Raw genomic sequence first — 15,927 nt, 5'->3', positions numbered from 1 at the left:
AAATATGCACCTTTAGAGAGGATGATATTTTCACTTTACTGCTTCCATTAGCAGCTCTTTCACTTCTGTTGTGCATTTTATTCAAACATAAACACAGTGACAGTTTTATTATGCTTGAGTTTGACGTTTTCTTTCTGTGAGTGTACGTAGTAAAAGATAACTATCTACTATATATTTGCAACAAGGGCACCGTGTCGGCCTTTCTGATTGTTAGCTTTGAGCCTCTGTGCAGCTGTATTTGTTGTTATTTTCGTGTCGCTTTCAGAGTTGCTTTGAAAGAACTCGGAAAACTAGAAGGATATCTATGGTCTGAGGTACAATTAAGGAGGACAAAAGCTTTTCAAAGTTGTTCTGTTGTAGGTTTCATATTTTATTGCAGAGCTTTGATTCTTTTTCCAGACTTTCTTCAATCTGAAAAAGGACCAAAAGCTTAGCAATTACATTTCAAATCCGAGTTGAAGAAACTTTGCCGAAGCCTCTATTCTTTTTAATTGTACCGCTCAGAATTTCGTGACACTCATGAATGAATTATAGCATCACCTCAGGATATGGAACCACTGCTTGAAAACGATGGTTGCTCATAACAGACTTATGAACTATTTATATTTTCAATGGGAGCGAGTTATATGACGGTGACAGCAGGGATGAAATAAATAGGAGGAGATTACATTAGACATGACAGGACGATGTGTGGCGTGCATCATTGCCAGAAAGTAATGATGTCGGGGTATTGAGCTCATCCAGCCTGCCATTCCGACGACCTTCTGCGCCACAGGAACGTGAGCGGAGGAAACACAGTCCGGGAGCAGTGAGCACAGCTGCAGAATGTAACTGATTCCACTATTTAAATTTGTAATCAGCCAAGAAAGCTGTCCTCTGGATATACGTGTGTAATCCTCTGATGTTTGTGTGTTTTTTCTATCTCGCCATTGTAGTTTAATACACATGGGAGATTTATAGTATGTTTGAGCCCATGCAAGCTGTGTAGGAGGCAAGGGAGGGTATAATGTACTTGTCTGCCACTGAGGCCATGTGCTCAGAAGTTGGATAGCTCTTTTACGATTCCACCTGCAGTAGCCCCTGTGCTATTTTCAGGAGAATTGTTTCGTAGTGCCAGGACGTCTCTTATCCTCAGTTCTGTCAATCCCGTGTCCTTGAGTCCCCACATCGTCAGCTCGTGGGTTCTCCTATGTTTTTCTCCCTCTCTTTTCTCCTCTCTATCTCTGTTTCTTATCACAAGGTAGCCATGGTGATGCAGAACTGTCTCAGCGCCCAGGACCCACTTGTACACACACACTTCCAACCAGGGATTCGCAGAGTGGACAGAGGGCAGGGTGCTGGGGAAATGTATGTGGTGGGGAAGAGAAGTCAGCCTTGAACCAAGTGGCCCATACCAAGAAATAATAGGAGTAGAGCTCTCAGAGATGGAGAGAGCTGGTGAAGAGAAGACGCTGAGGGGGTCTGCCTAATTTGCACTGAGTCTCCCCTCTTCATGCAGCCAGCTGACAAGGGATATTTTTATCAGCCTGGCACACACAGTGCAAAAAAGGAACAAATTCATTTGTAACAGCACACTCACAGGCAAGGACAAGATCTCAGCATGATAGAACATAGTTGTCTTTCTGCGCTATCAGAAGGGAAATCATTCATTTTTATTTATACACCTGCCCTGGCATTATCATGCAAAGGTTGCGCACAAGGCCTTTCCCGCTTTGTGTCCAATGAAGCAGAAAACAGAAAAGCAAAATTTGTTCCCCGACGTCTACACCCTTCCTTTGCTTTTAAAGTGCAGATATTCCTCTCTGTCGACATGCAGACATTTGTATTCTTTTTTTTTTGTTGCATCTTTGTTTTTTGTTTTTTTGTCTTTGGCTTTCCATTTCTCTCTGTGTCTTTTCTTCCTCACCCTCTGTGGAAATTTCCCAGAATCCAGCGGGGTTGGAAGATATCACCCTTTTAGTTTAAATAAAGAAAGTAACCTTGTTCTCATACACTCATTTCATTGAGTACATCTGTTGGTCTGCATTAGACACAATTAGAAGTCAGCGGGATGACACAGCTTAAGTGTGCGTGAGAGTGAGTGAGTGAGCGAGAGAGAGAGAGAGAGAGAGCGCACAAGCATGAATAAACAATGTGCTAAAGTGGTGTCACTGGGCTGTTGTGTTGGCATGTCGGCATCGCTCAGGAAAAACATGGCCATCTCTGGGGCATTGTTTGTAATTCAGCATGTAAGAACAGCTAGATGGCTCTTTTATGTCAGCAGTCCCAGAGTCTCAGACATCATCTTATATGCATATAATGGAAAAATAAATCATTTTCCCGCAGTCAATCTTTTGTTCTGAGATTATTATGAACAGTATTAGAACAGCCTAATCCATTCTTACAAAGGGCTTGTGGTTCCAATTGGCTTGAATGACAATGCTCTTTTTTTTTTTGGGAGGATTAGTGTTGAATGCACCTGATGTTAAAGCAGGAGATATTTTCTTTATCCTCACATGCCAAGTAAATCCCCTTCCCTCAATAGTTTGTTTTGCATCTGCAACGGACAGTCATGGCCAGAAAAATGCCGTTTGATTTTTCTCAAAACGCCATGGTTTCATCTCTTTGCAGTGACACAAATAGCACAGTGTGCCAAGCTGACAGATAGATGATCCATTGCAGACGTTGTAATTGAAAACACTGAGAGGGGGTGGACAATTAATCTCTCTTTCTCTCTGTGCTTCAAATTTCCATGGAGAAATACCTTGAAATGCAGATAATAGATAAGAGTGTTATTGATTAGATGGGGTGGGAGGGGAGGCAAAGGGGTGCAGAGGTTCTCCATCACTAATCTTTCTGGCTGTGACTGCATCTAAATAACCTGCAGAGAGGGATAAACAGGCGCATCCATCATGGGACGGCTGGTGCAGACAGTGATGGATGTCTGCGCCCTCCGCCACCCTTCGCCGCACCTCTCCCTCCTGGCCAGGGATAGGAAGTGACACCAGCACTCAGGAGAAATACCTGGCTTAAACTGAGCAGGAAAATGCCTACTTTAGCTTTGCTGTGATGGAGGAACTCAGGGCAGGCTTTGCATGTGCGAGTTTTTAGAATTGTCCCCAGTTCTCCATCCCCTTGTCTCTTTGAGTTTGTAGGATTATCCATCTTGATAGATCCTGTTTGTTTTGTCAAAAAGGAAATTGGTTTTGTGGATTTGTGCGAGTGTGTGTGTGTGTTTGTGAACTCACCCATATATGCCTTTTGTGTGCATGTGCATAAATTGATTTGGGTGTGCGTTTTTTTTCCCTGCATGCCCATGCACCTTGAGCCAAATTCCCTGTGCTGCCTGGACCCAGTGAGCCGGCGTGCCCATGCCAGCGCTCCCCAGTGGTGCCAGCCTGATAGATATGGTTTGTGTGCCAGGCTGTGCCTTCCCTCCCCAACTCTGTAGCATTAAGATTGATCCTTCGTTCCCTCCCATTCTTTTCTCTCTTGTGTGCCTCTGCCTTTATGAGACTGTGAATAGGTGAAGCTCACAGGCTCCAACAGATGGCCGGAGCTGCCCTGGTTCAGTGTCTCGCTCACACACACACACACACACGCACACACACACACACAAACGCACGCACGCACACACACACACTACTGCCCCATGAATGAGAGCCTAGAGAGAGAGGAACAGGCAGAGGAAAATGTGACAAGGAGAAAGAGAAGAAACAGGAAGCAACACAGGAGAAGAAAGGCTTAAAGTAATGGAAACAGAGAGAACCAGTGACTAATAACATGCAGGCAGGGAGATGGAAAAGGAGAAGGAGCGCTCGAATAACAGCAGGAATATGCTAAAAGAAGAGGAGGACAAAAACACTGCTGAAAAAGGGAGTGAGGGCAAAATTGAATTGTAGATTGAGGGAGCCTCTCCTCCCTCTTTCCCTCCCTCTTTTATTTATCTCATGTGAAACCACGCCTCCCTCCTTTCACTTGTCAGTGCATCTATAACAGTGAGCTGTCTGCACCGGGCTGTGTGGGGGGTGAGACGAGCTCCTCACTCTGCCAGCACAGCGGACCCGATCTGAACGGATCAGACAGGACTGAGTGGTACTGGACTGACCAAACAGGTGTGTGAATTTGTGTTTGTGCATGTGTGTGTGTTTGTCATAGATGACAGAGAGCAGCATGTGTATCCCTCAGCATGTGATCGCTTGCTTCTCCGCAGGACTTGCTTCCAGAGTAGCGTATCTAGAAGGTACAGTGCTGGAGCTTTGCCCTAGTTTACACTTGAATGCTCTGATCCATTCTGTTCGCCTCTGAGATTTATGCATGGAGTCGCTAACGGCACTGTTCATCGGGGTAAGAGAGATGAGACCTCTCGTTCATTGGATGCACTGAAGTGTCTGGCTTTGAAACAGAGCAGTGTGGAGACAGGCTGTTGTTTATTCGGTGGAACAAGTTGGTAGTTTCTGAGCAGGACGCTGTCGACATGTGCTGCGTCTCCATTAGGCTTTTAAGTGACTGTCTTTTAAGTGCTGTTCCTGTTCCTACATATCTTAGATGGATAGTTATTACATCTAAGCTGTGTTGAGAATCCGAAAGAATCCTCTTTATTCAGCGAAACAAGTCAGCACAGCTTTTACAGTTCCTTGGTCTGTCTTGGTGTTGAATCCAATTTGTAATTAGATCTCTTTGTCCTCCTGTTTCACAGTCTGTGGTGTTTTGAGAAATGGAACAGTCATTGTCTCAGCATTGCTTTCTATTTACCCAGCCAAATATAATCCTGACTGTTGCTGAATAGTGTGTGCGGGGGCTTAAAATTAGAGCAAGAACAACAGCAGCGAAAATATAACTTTTTCTAAAGGCAAGACCAGTCCAGCTTTGGATCAGTTACCTTGTGGCAACCTTTTTATAGAAACTGATTCGGTGTCCATCACTCAGCATTCATTCAAGTGTCGCCATTTCAACAGTTGCCGTCGCTGCCACTCCTATAGAAGGCTGCACGGCTTTCGTGTGCAAGCCTTGTCCCAGTTCATGTGCTCACTATCAGTGTTTTGTCAATATCTTTATGGGTCAAAAGGCTGTGTCATCACCAAGTGGTGGCGGTTAAGATCAGTGGAGTGGAGTGGGATGCGAGCACTGACCTAGAGGCTGAAATATTTATGACCGAGACAGCTGAATGTCCCGTGCTGTTTGTAGCAGTATGGGTGGATGGATGAACGAATGCAAAGATGGAGGGATGGATGGAAAGTAAAGAAGCTTCAGAGATCTGTTCTTTAAGCATTCATTATTTATCACAACGCACTCTGCCACGGAAGCTCGAACCCCCACATCAACTGGCCTCTTTTCTCACTGAGATGCCAGTGGACTGAAGGAGGATGCTCCTGCTTAGTCTACCTGTCAGTTAATCCCCAGACATGTTCAGACTGCAGCTGCGTGCTACACACATGCACGCACCCACATGTGCCGTTTGATCATATTTATGTTTACACACACACTAAGCAGTAATTGCCTGCTTACCCTCGCTAATGTGATGGGCAGTGCACTAAAAATCTTCGTCACTTATTTGATCTAAAATAATTACAAGCATTCTGTTGTTATTCAACAAAAAAACGTGTTCACCTGCATTCTGCATATGCACTGTACCCTGTTACCCATCAGCCATTTTTCTCATTCTTGTATTTCTTCTTCTTTTGTTCACACACTCTCTGTGAGACACATGAACGCCACACACAGACACACACACACAAAGACACACACACAATCAGTGTGAACGACGACCTTGAGACCTGTTGATGTTTGTTTGCAGAGGCCGTGTTGTGAATTCATAAGAGGCCATGTGGGACTCCCGGCGAAAATGGGGTGCTTGACATGCCGTTTGTAAAAAAATGGCTGGAAAATGTGCAGGAGGGCTGGCGATGCAGTCGGAGGGAGACACCAGCATGAATATGTATTGTATGCTAATGCCAGCACGCCGTGGCTGTTGACTCGAGCTGTTGGTGAAAGCAGAGGACACGTTCCCCCGTCTCCACTCTTGGGAGGAAGTGCTATCGACAAACCTATTGTCAGCGCAGCCTCATCCCTGGCCAAGGGGGCAGCGTGGTGACAGGTGGCAGATATCAGTGACAGCAGCCAAGGTGACACTGCTCGACAGTCTCTGCGGGCCCGCAGGCGGTTGGGGCAGCGCCGCTGTCTGCTCGTTTTACCGCCGCCTTGACCTTTTGTGGTTAGACACAGTGAGGTGAGATTAGAGGGTCCTAAAGCTAATGTCACCCATTACCTTCATTCAGCCCTCTTAGAGCTACAGCTTCTTCCACCTGCTCCGCTTCCTGTCCTCCCACTTGTCCTTCACTGTCTCGAGCCACACCGTTTGGTACATTTTCAATCCATTTGTTTTTATGCGCATTTTGATTTTGCACGTAAAGATTTTCCAATTTTACCTGCTTTTTCATCTATCGTACACAAAGCATGCATGTCATTCTGCCCTAAACCGTAACATAGCTTCTTTCCAGTAGAAAGAGCCAGAATGATGGGGGTGGAAGCATTAAAAAAGCACCACACAAAATACCATCTAAGGTGAGAAGAGGCAATTAAACGCAATGATATATCTGAGTTTCTGGTGCTTGATTAATTATTTAACTGTGTTATCGTGCTGCTGGAGTACTACAGCGATGTTGGAATGCATTCACATACATTTAGGCTATATATTAATTCCCATTTTATTTAGCATAAATTTGAGCTTGATTTCCAGCTCATTACTCATTCACTTACACACAAAGCTTCTTTAGAATACATCAAACGTAGCCTCACAGTAAGTAGCACTCATGTGAATCCCTGTTAATCTGTATGTATGAGCTGCTGTTAACAGGTCCTGCGATGAGGCGGCTTCAGGAGATCAGTGTGTAAATCTCAGTGCTTCTGCTCCTCTCAGCTCTAATGATAGAGAGGCAGAGGGGCTCTTTGACAATACCTCTCACACTCCTCTCTGAACAGAGCGCAAAGAGCGAAGAGTAGTCTGCCGCTGATAGGAGCAAATAAGGAGAAGTGCATTGGTGTGTGTTTGTATGTGCATCCGATTCCGTCTTTTTCCCCCCGTCCGTGTTGGCGCCCGCGTTGTATCCGATCGGCGCGCACAGTGTGTGTACGTGTGATTCCCAATGTTCATGTGTTGACGGCCATTCGACTGCTGTGTGCGAGTGCAATCAGATTTCAATCTCTTCCCTCTATATGGCTGAGCTGCTGCGGCGGAGGTGCCCCACGGGGAAATGTAATTATACCCTGCTGGCCACAGAGTACGAGCTTCACTGCCCTATCTGTCTCAGGAGAGACAGCGGCTGGAGGCCCCTTCTCACTTGCAATATCAAAAAGCAGAGATGTCACTAAAGCCCTGCTATATCTCTGAATTTTGTATTAAATCCTTGCTCCAATCTCCTCCTCTAATCAGCCTTTAGATCCCGGGGTTATCTGTGGCCTTTTGCTACAGTTTTGTTACAGTTGTGAATAATTTATGACAGAATTAACCGTGGTTGCTAAGAGCAGTGATTGGGAGATTTTGGAACACAGCCAAAATCTGACTCAAGTTCAAAGCCATTTTTCTCAACCTTTTTTTTCTGTCTGATAAGCAAAATCTTATCACCATGGATGTAATTATTGCCGTAATTACTTTCATCTGCATTTTCTCCACCTGGGTCCCTCTCATATAGGTCTGAAGAGTTTCTTTTTATCGATCAATCTGTTGTCTATTCCTCTCATCTCTGTCCGCGTTGCTATCCGTTATGGCCGTCCCTCCTCCGCTGCTTGCTTTCGGCTTCACTCTAACTGAGGTGTGCGCTGAGATGTTGTCCATTAGTAAGGCAAAACAAACAGACACACCCCACTCCCCTGAATTTAGGCAAACAATCAATGAGAGCACTCAGATAACAGCGGACTAAGTGGCCCATTGATGTTACAATTAAATGAATACAGGATGCAGTGGTGATGGTAGGACACGCTGCCCCAAACCAACGAAAATGTATTCTATCCTTTTGTGGAATTTATACATAACCTGCACTGGCTTTTAAAGCAAAGAAGAGGTAAAAGAAAGAGGAGAGGAAACAAAAAAAAAGGAGAGCTATGACAAATTTAAGAGATCAGAAAATGACGTGAGTTTTAGGTAAAGCAGATACGAGTTCAGCAAGAGTGAGGAAGATTACTGCAAATACTGGCTGGCAAGTTGAAAATTTTACCCTGCAAATCTTAGTGTGTCACTCATTTCATCATGTTGTATACCTTGTCACGGTGACTTACTGAAAGTGCAGCCGAGCCAGAACACCTCTGTCTCTTCATTTCCCTGATTTGCTACACTCCAACTCTACCTTAATCTTCATTTCTGTGTTCGTCACCCTCTCTCCATCCCCGCCTTTAGCTTGGTCACAAGTGCAGCTCGCCACCCCTCTGTGCACCCTCACCCCCCTCCCTCCCTCATGCCTCTCCCTGAGGGTGTAGTAGCCATTGTTGTGCCTAATAAGGTTTATGGAATTACAGATCTCTGAAATTGGATTTTTTTCACTCCACCACAGCAGTGAGGGCCAGCTATATCGGAGCACAACTAACCTGTGACTGAACTGTTTTTTTTTTTTTTCCCTGACTGCACCCGCAAGGTGGGCAGATCAAGAGATTGACGTGCCAACGGCTCTGGAGCGAGGTAGACAGGCAGGCAGAGTCCTTGTATCTGTGTGTACCTGACAATTAAATTGATTCTGACTCAGACAGCTTTTTGGCTCCTACGTCTGGATTCTCACTCATTCTCACTCTTACACATTCCTCCTCTCTCTGTCCTCACAACTTTGACTCTGTTTGATCTAATTCTCATCTAATGAATCTTTTGATCTCGCTCGCCTGACACCCAGATTTCTACATCCAAAGTAGCTCAATTCATTCTAATCCTTAAAATCTGGCTGCTGGGGAAGGAATTGATTCCCAGTGATGTACAGAGATTTGCAATGTCTACTTCAGGCTTTTGTTTAAAGAACTGCGGGATTTCTTCACTAACCTTGACCCCGCCTCCACAAACGCTACCTCATCGCAAATCCAGATCAGTTCCATCGTTTTTGTTCAAATGTGCTTGAGCATTAACAACAACGGGGGCGGAGGAGTGGTGGGTAGAAGTGAGAAACGAAGCGAAAAAGCACAGGAGACAGTGTAGTGAATGTAACATTGAGACGTTGGCAGGAAGGTGGTATTCATTAGGAGTGGTGGCTTAGTGAACTCTTAATTGGGGAAGAGACAGGGCTGGGGATAAGGGATCAATAGAGGCAGAGTCGAGGTTCCAGCCCACCGAAATCAATCAGCCTCCTCTCCAACAGGGAAAATGCATCCAATCAAAGAAAACACGTCCTCGGGCCGCTGCTCATTTACCCTCTCGGTCAAACTTCATCAGGATCCACCTGAACAGACAGCTCATTCCGATTTATCTCAGTGAAAAAGAGGACAGAGTAGCCGGATGGTTTTTATTTGGTAAACATGGGCATTTGAGCGCATTGCTTGGAAATGTCTTCACATTTTTGATGTAGAACTAGCAAGAAGAGGAGATCATCGCTACCAATAAAACACTCTCTATTGAAAAGAGTATTAAGTGAACCCCTGGTGTATTTTTACATCGCCGGTAAAAATAGTCACTTTCTCCTCCTCTTCCTCTTCATCTTGCTCTTTGCCTGGGTAATAGCCATCTTTCTGCCCTGTCACTTTTTGATGTATCATCCTCTTATTCACATCAAGGACAAGGCCAGGTGTCGCATTTTCTCTCAGTTGCCACGCTTGTCACACTGCCTTGTCACCCACAGCCTGTTCCAATCCCTCCCTTCTTCCTCCCCCTCTCTGCTTATTTATATTAAATCTGTCACTCCTTTATTTTAGCGAGAGAGAAAGAAAGTAAATCACTTTTGCCATTTGCAGCCTGCTGTGTCTGCTGAATGCCGCAAGTTTATGTGGATGTCATCTTTGGCCGAGTAAAATCCTGTCAAAATAAATGATGTCTCTGCTGTTTTGTGTCGTTGTCACACAGCTGAAGTTGCTGCTCCTCATTGTTTCCGTCGCTTTTGAATGCCTGTGTCAGTTGTGTGGAAAGCTATCTAGGAATACACTAAAAAAGCCTTGATGAGGGAGTTAGGCTTTTTTTATCGCTCCAGATGGACAGACAGACAGACAGATAGACAGGCACAGGTGTCCAGACTCACCTCTCTTTGATGCCCATGAGTGGCTGGCAGCGCTGGCTCGGGCAGAGAGCAGCTGGGGTCACAGACGTGCCTTGGCAATGAGATGACAGTGGGCTTATAAGGTCCTCCAGCGTATTCTTAGCCATGCTGCACATACCAAGCGGTTGGATGTATGTGTGGATCACCACGTTGGTGTGTGCAAAACACCTCATCAAAGACTGTATATGAGAGAGATTAAGGTCTGGATTTCACAGGCTGGTTATGGAGATGTCGAAGTTTGTTTGGCTCAGCTCAGATGTTTACATGCTGGACACTGACACCTGTCCAATCAAAACAGGGATCAGACAGCTCCACTCCTGTCAACATGTCTTCACAGGCAGACACAGAACAAGGCCTTGTAGCTTACAAGATCACAACTAGAGGCACTTGGAGACATGGAGATAGTGTTAGATGGCAGCTTGATGGAAGGAGCTGGGTGACAACAGCAATTTTTCTGTACCTCAGCTGCTTCTGACACTTACTTTAAAGCAGTGTGAGGCTTTACTTCTGTGCCTGACTGAAAGTGAGCAGTGCTTACACAGTATTACAAACACAAACTGATTATTATCACTATTGCTAAAAATGTCCTGGAGGGTGAGAGGTAATTATGTTAAAAATGAGACTGTGTTTACTCTCTGTTTCTGGCACAGGTCTAATTAAACCCCCCTCCTGAACTGCTGCCTGGTTCTGCAGGCATCACATCATCAGTCAAATATTGATTCTATCTTGTGTGAATACTGGCATGACCTGTGTAGTTTTTTTTCTTTCTTCAAGTCTCTGCATCCTACAGTTTGTCACAGTGTTGTGGTCTAAAGCAGATGTTTCACCATCCTTGGGGTATGTGTGAGGGAGGAGCGATATCTGGGAGAGGCATCAGAACAGTTTATAGCATCTGTTAGGGAGGACAGAGACAAAGCAGGCCTGGATCAAGTATGGATGAACTAGAATGTGTACATGATTCATAATTAAAAAGCTTTAAAAAAAAGAAAACAAGCAGGCATGGCAACGGTATGGGATAGTCGTGCTCTGTTTGAGCTCCTAAATAGAAGTTGCATATGTTCCAAGTATCCATCCACTCTTGACTTTGTGTTTGCTTACAGAACTTGGCAGTCAGAGGCTGATTTCTGTGGGAGAGCAGAACATCAGAGGCAGCTAGTTTAGAAAGGAAGGTAAGACTGCTCACCTCTCGCTATTAAAGTGAAATCTCCGTCTGCTATGTCATTGCTCCTTTTCACACACATATAAAGAGTTGATGTGCATGTGTAGATAGAGATTTAGTTTTGTTTCTATAGCTACTTGAGGTTTCCGAGTTTGCTTTCCTGCATGTGTTTACTCACAGATGTGGGTCAGTGCATGCAAGGCTGTGTCTTTATGTTTTGTCATTCAAATCATATCATGTAATTACAGTACCTAACTGAGCACTCCCTCCTGTACAGTCTTTATATATATATCTATCTTTCCACCTCTCTGGGTATCACTCCTCCATCTGAGCACAAATGAGTCAGGGCCTGATTATTGTTCCTGTTACCATGGATTCTACAGATCCCTGAGGAAACAAACAACACAGCGGGCTACAGTTAGTGTCAACACTTTATTTACTGCGGGGGGATAGATTCATCACCTCCAAAGCCGACTCATGCATCACGCTGTTTCAGTCAGTCTCAAAATCACATCATCTCATTTGATCTGCATGCCAGTGATTAGGATTTTGTTGTGCACAAATAAGAGGATGGTTATTGTTGGCCCCGCAGAGATGGAATTTGTGATCAAAGAGGCCTGTGGGTGTTGTGGCTCTGTTGTGGCCACAGCAGATGCCCCCTCAGTGGCCATCAGTCCAAATGGCAGTTCCTAAGAGAAGTGAAATGAAAGATGCAGAGAATCGGGACGAGGTGGGGCTGTGGGAAATAGTTGTGAGAATTAATGAGGCAGTTACAAAGCTCAGAATTATTAAATCAATAGCTGAAAAATTGCCTTCACCTCCTGTGGCTTTGGGCTGTAAACTAGCTTCATGTCTTTACTAAACAAGCAATGATAACACTGGCAATGCTTTATGCTTTAAATTAGTAGTTAGAGGCACTGCAGTGTCACCACTGTCCTGTTGGCTGTTTACCAGTAGCATGCCTGTGCTGCTGCTGTGATCAGAGTCATCCTGTGTGAACAGTTGGATAGCAGCAGAAGAAACAGCTCTCAGCACATGTGGGCATATTATGTGCACAGCTGTGCACAGCTGACTCATTACCACTTGCAAAAACATCAGTATATGGGACTGTAATCAGCTCTCCTTTTTGATTAACAAACGACTTGCTACAAGGGCTCCTAATATAGCTGTGATAGTTTACTGTTTTCTTGTAAAGATTATATGCTGGTTTTGAAGCTTTTATTGACAGAGCATTTGAGGGAGCTGAACTCTCATTTTCCTTCTTGTCTCTGTGACACAAGCGAGAGCAGACAGGTGAATGATGTGCCTTTGGTAAGATATTCTGTTTGAGGGCTGATCTCCACTTCAAAACTGCAGGGTGAGGACAGCATTCACCTCTCTCTTTCTACCTCCTCTTCTTGCTGGCAGATGGAGGCCCTTGGCAGTGTGGGATAAAAACCAAAAGTCTTCAAGAGAAACTCTTCAAAGGCGCAGTTCATGCACTGAGTGAAGACCTCATCAATTCAGTTTTCCTCTTTTAAACCACTGTCCCTTCCACAGGGCTCTGGTTGTTTACTAACAAGAGTTATGTGATGTTTCTCCCCCATTCCTTGCAGCCGGTTGCGTAAGGTGCTTTTGATATCTTGTGAGTGACAAAGGAATATTTTCCCTTAACACTCTGGGAGATTTGCCTGTTTTTGGTGGCAATTTCTCCTCAGGCAGGTTCCTCACATCCTCCCTGCGTTATGTGATACACACAGTGGGGCTCTTGGAGCATTTTCCTGACCCTCATTTTCCACATCAGCAAGACGGAAACTGCCAGCTTGCTTCCATGCTCCCATCCTGCCTTCTGCCCACTGATTAAAAGTCAAATATTAAAGTGCTCTGTTGTGAGCTCGGCCTAATTGATTCTTTCCGCCGGGTGCACACAGAATGGGCTGACAGCAGGCGATACCAGGCTTTGTCAACATCGGGCATGCTGCCTGACGCTCAGGACGGCACCCCAATAAAGCCCCCTGTGAGTGTGCCAACCTGCGGCGCCACACACAGTGAGGCCACTCGGCACTCCGGCCAAGCTTTATAGTAACAACACTGTGGCAGCTCATTCTTTTGCTGTGTGTCAGCTCCCATCGGCTAGCTGGGAAGTCGGCTCTCTATTTGTAAGGAAGTGGCTGGCTGTGACGAAAGTGTGTGTCTGTGTGTGTGTGTGTCTGCACTTGAGAAAAAAATCTCCTCTGCCCACTTGCATAACCACTCATCTAACTTAAGCAATCTGGGGCGATGGTGCTGAAAGGAGCATTCATCTGACTTCCACAAAAGGCCCTCTTCTTCTCTTCCCGTCCACAGCTTTCCTGCCGTTAAGATAATTGCTATAATAGCTTTTAATCACAGCTGTGTTTAAAAAGGAGCTTACCAAACACAGGATGACACCAAGTATGTCATCGCTGGCCACTCGGAGAAAAACATGGGACAGCTGGTGGAGATTCTGGTTGAAGCCTTGTGTCTTTAGCCTATAGTGTTTTACACTCCCTTAACTACGAAGTAGACGTAATTAATTGAATCTCTACAGCAGTATAACAGTGTCCCTCTCTACTCCTTAAACCAAGGCGGTGTAGTGTTCCTGTCCCTCTCTCGTCTGCTTACCCTATGAATTTACTGGCCATTTTATGTGCATCATGAATTGACTTTGCTCCCTCATTTAATTTTAATGCTTTTCTACTCCTCATGTAAGAGAGTTTAAGAGTGATCTTGGTGCTATACGATGTTCATTAAATGCAGACATTCATCCACAGCGTTCTCTCATGAATCTGATTGACCTTTTGGTCAGTGTGATCCGCAGTAAAAGGGTATAGATGCCTGTTAATCTCTCCATGGTTGAAAAACTGGGTATATCTCGTGCTTTGTCTGGTGTCTGGTGCTTTATGTTCCAACCGAGCTGATAGGAAGGTGCGATAGGAAGGTCTGGAGGTGCGTGGGGGTTGAGGTCAAAGAGCTGGCTGACGGTGCAGTAATTACTCGATTAGTGAAACAGGGCCGCGCTCTGTGCTCTGACACAGCACTAATTACAACACAACGTTGATGAACTTGATCAAGGCCCTGCTAATTCATTTTTAATTGAAGAGGGGGAGAAAACAGAGAAACAAGGCCAGACAGAGGGCCAGCAGCAGGTTGCCATGGGATGTGCGTAAAGAACGTTTTGAAGAGGACAAAAATCTAAATGTGTACCTTTTCCACCCGTGCAATCCAATATTCAGTATTTAAATTTTTTCATGTCACATTTCAGTGTGACCGATCACCCGCGCAGTCGTGGAATGGTCTCCCGGCTGCTTCGGTAGTAAAGGCCACTGAAAAGTAATCACAATGTCCTCTCCTCTGAGCACTGAGCAGGGTTTCATTTCTACCTCCATCCTGTTACTTCCCTGCTGCAGATCCCAGGGGGGGTCTGGGGGCTGAGTGGGGGTCATGATCACAAGCACAGGGGGGCCGACAGCTGGCTGCCTTTCTGACAGGCACCTAATGGAGGGCTAATAGCAGAGAGTCAAGTCCCAGAGACCACTGCTGTGACCTTGACATGAGCCTGTGGAGGCAGGTAAAGAGGAGGAGGAGGGATGGAAAGGTGAAATGCCATTATAGCGGCTGACAGGCAGGTGGTTTAAATATCTCTTTCACTCCTTGCTCTCTACGATCTTTACTTGACCTTTGCTTACCTCTGTTGCCCAGTCAGTGACTCCACATTAGACTTCAGTATAAAGGAAAGAGATTTTGCCTTCTCTCCCCAGACACAGCATGTGTGTGTGAGTGGGTGAGTGAGGAAATCAGGTGTGTGTGTGTGTGTGTGTGTTGGCATATGTCAGACTAAATATTTAAATGTTGTTTTGATTTTTCTGTAAGGTTTACTTTTATGACATTTGTTTTATATTACTATTCTCTTTACTGTGAAAAATGCTTTAAGCACTTTCTCTGTGGACGGGCTTATAAAGTATTCTGTGTGGGGAAATAATTACTGAGATTACAACAGTTTGATCTGTTTTTGTTAATTCTGTATATAATAAAACAAATGTGAATTGTTTTTTATTTTAGAAGCAGATTTCATGTTGAAATTATTTCCTTTTACGTTTACTGCCAGTATTATTTCAAACTTGATCACTCTGGTGACAGATTGAGTCTACTAATGGCTATATTTTGTTTCAGCTGTTGCAGAACAGCAGAACCAATCACCAGAGCTCCCAGAGCCTTTGTGATGTATGTTTGGCACTAAAGAAAATACTTTTGCCCTTGAACAGTCGAAACGTGACTAATAAAGAAACAGGTTCAAATTTTCTAAAGTTTAGTCAAGTGCAGTCAAGCTGCTCTCAATCATTGCATATTGACTGGACACAAAATGAGACATATGGATCCAAAGCACCGGGGGCCAGTAATGAGTTCAGTTTAATGGATTGTAAAAAATCCCCCAAAACACAATCATAGCCATGTGTTCAACAGAATTATGAATATTTAATATTAACCTTCATTCTGTCATATTTACCGCTACTATTTGTATACATGCGTGCATGCATGCGTGTCTATGAGCGCATGTCTTCATTCTCAGTG

At 44.8% G+C, this 15,927-nt stretch overlaps 1 protein-coding gene across 5 annotated transcripts in view; it reads left to right on the top strand.

Moving 5' to 3' along the window:
- Positions 1–3,989: 3,989 nt before the first annotated feature.
- The window catches only part of sulf2a (sulfatase 2a), a 33,676-nt gene continuing 21,738 nt past the window's right edge, over positions 3,990–15,927 (top strand). For 4 of the 5 annotated variants that reach the window (XM_008283967.1, XM_008283965.1, XM_008283966.1 and 1 more), the window contains exons 1-2: positions 3,990–4,094; positions 11,300–11,368. The gene's annotated coding sequence lies outside the window, so the exon portion shown is untranslated. The remainder of the gene's footprint in view (positions 4,095–11,299; positions 11,369–15,927) is intronic. The other variant, XM_008283963.1, reaches the window with a different exon arrangement.

The sequence above is a fragment of the Stegastes partitus genome, unplaced genomic scaffold (genome assembly GCF_000690725.1).
Source record: "Stegastes partitus isolate 25-593 unplaced genomic scaffold, Stegastes_partitus-1.0.2 Scaffold334, whole genome shotgun sequence".
NCBI lineage: Eukaryota > Metazoa > Chordata > Actinopteri > Pomacentridae > Stegastes > Stegastes partitus.
The sequence above is the reverse complement of the archived record's forward strand: the minus strand, read 5'-3'. Positions and strand labels throughout refer to the sequence as shown.